Consider the following 5,958-nt stretch of genomic DNA (forward strand, 5'->3'; position numbering starts at 1 on the left):
CTTTCTCCCAGTTTATCTCCTTTATTGGAAAGTCCATAATCATTCTTCAGACAGATTTTCAAGCCTTTCAACATTTATCTAAGTGGAAAATTCTTAGCGTACGGGAACAGTTGTATGGGGAACAGGGTAGGGGAGTGGAGGTGTGGGGGAGATTGACATTGTGGTATGGGTGGTTGGTGGGTGGAGGTGGGGGAGAATAGTGAGGGTGGGGTGGAGGTGGGGGAGACTAGTGAGGGTGGGTGGAGGTGGGGGAGAATAGTGAGGGAGGGTTGTGGAGGTGGGGGAGACTAGTGAGGGTGGGTGGAGGTGGGGGAGAATAGTGAGGGTGGGTGGAGGTGGGGGAGACTAGTGAGGGTGGGGTGGAGGTGGGGAGACTAGTGAGGGTGGGTGGAGGTGGGGGAGAATAGTGAGGGTGGGTGGAGGTGGGGAGAATAGTGAGGGTGGGTGGAGGTAGGGGAGACTAGTGAGGGTGGGGTGGAGGTGGGGGAGAATAGTGAGGGTGGGTGGAGGTGGGGGAGAATAGTGAGGGTGGGTGGAGGGAGGGGGAGAATAGTGAGGGTGGGGTGAGGGGGGAGAAGGGATGACACGAGGCAAGAGTGGTGGCTGAGGAGGCTACAAGACGAGAGTCACCACCTTAGGGGATGGTGGAGGTAGCGGCGCCGCTAGTGATAATTGCCAGGTCGATGTCTGAGCGCCTATGCCTCCACCCCCCTTTCCTTCTCTCTTCCACCCTTCCTTCCCACCCCCACCCCCCCTCTAACTCCCTCCCTCCGTCTTTATCTCTCTCACACAAACGCTCAAGATAACAGCAAGTGGAACTGCCTCTAATAAGCAGTAAACACAGGTACAATGTAGCCCCCTTTGTGAGGTGTGAGGTACACACTCACAGTGCCTCTTCCTCCTCTCTCACACCTAACCTGACCCATGTGGATGCTGGCTCTCGACACTATAACCTTCCCTCCCTCATCACTCTGGCTCTCATGGCTACATCCCCCTATGTCTCACCCCTCGAGCCACTGCTTAGCATCATTGCATAAGTAAACCATTGTTATATGCAATTGTTTATATTAAGCTTTGATTAAGCGTTTTCTTTTACAGTAAATGACAATATGAGGCCACAGAGCCGTGGTGAGCGAGTCAAGGGGAGTTTTAGCAGAGCATTTATTTACATCAGGGAGGTTACCTTGAGGTTCTTCCAGGGCTTGGTGTCCCCGCGGCCCGGTCGTCGACCAGGCCTCCTGGTTGCCGGACTGATCAACCAGGCTGTTGGACGCGGCTGCTCGCAGCCTGACGTATGAGTCACAGCCTGGTTGATCAGGTATCCTGTCATCCTATGCCTATCATCCTTCAAATCACAAACTGGAGTGCAACCAACGACACTAGCAAGACCTCACCTGCATAAGCTGCAAGGTTTGGCACACAAGACAGAGGTCAAGTTAGACACACCAAGAGGAAGGTGGAGACCTGCCATAGCCCACTGACCACTACACACACACACACACACACACACACACAGACACAGACACACACACACACACACACACACACACACACACACACACACACACACACACACAGACACACACACACACACACACACACACACACACACACAGACACACACACACACACACACACAGACACACACACAGACACACACACAGACACACACACACACACACACACACACACACACACACACAGACACACACACACACACACACACAGACACACACACAGACACACACACACACACACACACAGACACACACACACACACACACACACACACACACACACACACACACACACACACACACACACACACACAGACACACACACACACTGAATGAGGTGTTCAGTGCCACTGAATGAGGTGTTCAGTGCCACTGAATGAGGTGTTCAGTGCCACTGAATGAGGTGTTCAGTGTCACTGAATGAGGTGTTCAGTGCCAGTGAATGAGGTGTTCAGTGCCACTGAATGAGGTGTTCAGTGCCACTGAATGAGGTGTTCAGTGTCACTGAATGAGGTGTTCAGTGCCAGTGAATGAGGTGCTGGTGAATAAAGAGACGAAGTGCGAAAGGTTAAGGTTATATAAGAGATAAGAGAGAGTGCCGCGACCTCTGGCCCGCGGCACTGGGTCACGCCCAGAGGAAGAAGGAATGTGCCACCTGCACAAACAGCTGTCTATTCGCGTGTCGGCCTCGGTAATTAATGGCGACAATTACAGGAGCCCAGCTCGCCCTTCTCTACCAGTCCTTCCCGACGCGGCCCCTTCCTTCTCCTCCTCCACCAGTAGTCTCTATTGTTGGGCCCTCTGGCTTTTCCAGCTGGAGGCTCTCTGGCTTTTCCAGCTGGTGGCCCCTCTGGCTTTTCCAGCTGGAGGCCCCTCTGGCTTTTCCAGTTGGGGCCCCTCTGGCTTTTCCAGCTGGAGGCTCTCTGGCTTTTCCAGCTGGAGGCTCTCTGGCTTTTCCAGCTGGAGGCTCTCTGGCATTCCAGCTTGACCATCGAGTCTTTGGCTGGGTTGACGTACTTCAACAACTGCTATGGTAGCCGGGTGTGCCCTAAGCCCAACAAGCTGAGCCAACTGGCTTTCCAAGCGGGTAACAGCCGTTCTCGTTAGGGTAATGAACTCTCAGCATTGACACAGCCGCAACTGGCAATATGGCAACCCGTTCTCGCAAATTTAATAAGTCAATATTGACTTATTAGTTGCGTGCATAGGTGACATACTTAACATAATAGTTTCCCTTGAAAAGCTTCATAGAAAACACCGACCTTACCTAACCTACTTAGTATGTTAAAATAAGCATCTTATAGCTTCGTAATTACAATTGTTACTTAACCTATTATAGGTATAGGTTAGGTAATAATTGTAATTACGAAGCAATAAGTTGCTTATCTTAACATACTAAGTAGGTTAGGTAAGGTCGGTGTTTTCTATGAAGCTTTTCAAGGGAAACTATTATGTTAAGTATGTCACCTATGCACATATTTAATAAGTCAATATTGACTTATTAAATTTGCGAGAACGGGTTGAATATGGTCAATGTAATGACATCCGCAAGTTGGTTCGAACGCACATACACAAGGTGCCACACCTTGCAGGAGGCTGACAGTGCCACGACCAGTGATGACACTCCCCGGGGTCCTTGGCACTAGTACCATGGTACACTGTACTCTATACCATATAGTCTCTTGTCTGGGGGTAGGTGCGGGGGGGATAGGGAAGGTGTCCAGGGGTAGGTGGGGGGGGGGGAATAGTAGCTCTGCTTCGGGTGGCTTCGTGTGTGGACGGGCGGGTCGGGGCGGGTCAGGGCGGGAGAGGGGGGGGGGTGCGGGGAGGTGCTGCCAGGCACTGGAATGGATGGGAAGGAAGGGCATGTAAAGGGGCCGAGCAAGCGGGACAGGTGGCCCGTGTATGTGCAGGCCGGGTAGAGAGTGCAGGCCCAGGAGGTGGGCAGCGGTGGCCGGCCCCGCCAGAGAGAGCGGGGACTGTGGCAGAGTGATGCGTCCCGCGCTCTGTGACTGACAGACACGCGCTTCTTCCTCAACCACAACACTCCAACATGGCGACAGACAGAGCCAGCGAGGGGGAAAAAAATGAGACAGAGACGGGGGGAGGGGAGGGGGGTGCAGGGGAAATAGACTACCTCTAGTACTGACAGTTGGCCGGGGGGGGGGGCGGGGGTGCTACTGGATATTCCCCAGTACATAACCTTGACCTAAGCCAGTATGGTCAGGTTGACACTCCCTCACTCTTATACGGACCATCTGCCTCCCTCTCACTCTCATCCCCCCCCCAAGTACTGACAATAAACAACTGTCTCTGTCCTGTACAGATGACGATTACAATCCGGTACACGAACCTCCATCACAATTCATTATGGTTATGGGCGAACATCTTCAGAAGAACCTGGCGCTCCCTGAGCCCCGTCACTGAGCCCCGGCCCTGAGCCCCCGGCCCTGAGCCCCGTCTCTGAGCTCCATCCCAGAGCCCCGGCCCTGAGGCCCCCTGGTGCCTGTAGACGCGTGTACACAGCCACGCCTTCTGCAGGTCACCTCAAGTCTGGTCTCCATTCGTGTGTGTGTCTGGGCAATCGAGCACAGATGTGATCAAGGCTGCTGTTGTCCCCCTTTCCTGGACACGACACCAGCCTCACCACTGCCTGCGTCCCACCACGACACACACACACACACACACACACACACACACACACACACACACACACACACACACACACGCACGCACGCACGCACGCACGCACGCACACACACACACACACACACACACACACACACACGCCTACGTGAGACCCGTCTTAGAGTATGCCGCGCCATCATGGAGCCCCCACCTGAAGAAACACATAAAGAAACTGGAGAAGGTTCAGAGGTTTGCGACGAGGCTTGTCCCAGAGCTACGAGGGATGGGATATGAAGAGCGGCTGAAGGAACTGAACCTTACGACACTAGAGAAAAGAAGGGAGAGAGGAGATATGATAGGGACATATAAAATACTCAGGGGAATTGACAAAGTGGAAATAGATGAAATGTTCACACGTAATAATAACAGAACGAGGGGACATGGGTGGAAACTGGAAACTCAGATGAGTCACAGAGATGTTAGGAAGTTTTCTTTTAGCGTGAGAGTAGTAGAAAAATGGAATGCACTTGGGGAACAGGTTGTGGAAGCAAATACTATTCATACTTTTAAAACTAGGTATGATAGGGAAATGGGACAGGAGTCATTGCTGTAAACAACCGATAGCTAGAAAGGCGGGATCCAAGAGTCAATGCTCGATCCTGCAAGCACATATAGGTGAGTACATATAGGTGAGTACACACACACACACACACCAGTCTCTGTTCCGTCCTCTGCCCGGGTCCACCTCCACAGGAAAAACATTTACCAATTAAAAACTAAACCAGGGTATGACACGCCAGGCTGGGAGGGAGGGACGGGGGGTCAAAGACACCACCACCAACTCAACTATTTCATTATTCTTCATTCAATCTTAACAGAGTACAATTGCGTCCAGAGGCAGCTCCCGTGTGGCCGGTGGTGGTGGTGGTGCTGCCGCCGGTGACGGCTCCTCCAGCACAACTGTGTCCAGTTCACGGTATGCAAATGAATTAGAAAAATTGGCCAATAATAAACGAGGAGGAGCGGCCGCAGACACGCGAACTGTGTTGTATGGTGGGCATTGAGAAGGCAGCCGAGAGGCAGCAAGGAAGGCAGGTCCCTCACGCAGACCGCCAGAGACATCACCGACGCGGGTGACAGTCAAAGGCTTACCAGGCGGTGTTAGTAATTAATTCTTACCACCCCCAATACCTCCTCCTCCAACGCCAACGCCAACGGAAGGAACTATTTTAATGACGATGTTGTAGCAGACACGAGAGCCACAGGGGTTATCTTGAGGTTATCTTGGGATGATTTCGGGGCTTCAGTAGCTATGTCAGCAGCCTGGCCAAATGCCTCACAAAATATATTAGCACTGACAAACTCCCTACAATACACCTCATGGGATTCGTCGAGACCAGCCCAGTAATCCACTGAAGGTTGAGAGCCGGGACCCAGGAGTTGAAGATCAGTTTCCTTAAGTAGACTCAGGTGAACACGTACACAAAATATAAATGGAAAATATCAGGATAATTATAACTAACTCCCTCCTGAGTTACGAGCACGGGGCTCTCACCCAGCCCGCCCTCATAACCCAGCCCGGCCTCATAACCCAGCCCGTCCTCATAACCCAGCCCGTCCTCATAACCCAGCCCGTCCTCATACACCAGCCCGTCCTCATACACCAGCCCGTCCTCATAAACAAAGGCCCAGAGTCCATTCCATGCACCCGCCAAACCCTCAGCTGTTTATGAATGAAAAAGGTTTACACACGACTCACAACTGATGACGTTTGCTTCACTGACGACTTTTGTTCGACCACAATGGATCTTGA

At 52.3% G+C, this 5,958-nt stretch overlaps 1 protein-coding gene across 5 annotated transcripts in view; it reads right to left on the minus strand.

Annotated features, from left to right (window-relative positions):
- Positions 1 to 5,958, minus strand: part of LOC123766935 (rootletin) — a 217,353-nt gene that overhangs the window by 76,810 nt on the left and 134,585 nt on the right. The window lies entirely within an intron of this gene.

The sequence above is a fragment of the Procambarus clarkii genome, chromosome 60 (assembly GCF_040958095.1).
Source record: "Procambarus clarkii isolate CNS0578487 chromosome 60, FALCON_Pclarkii_2.0, whole genome shotgun sequence".
Taxonomy (NCBI): domain Eukaryota; kingdom Metazoa; phylum Arthropoda; class Malacostraca; order Decapoda; family Cambaridae; genus Procambarus; species Procambarus clarkii.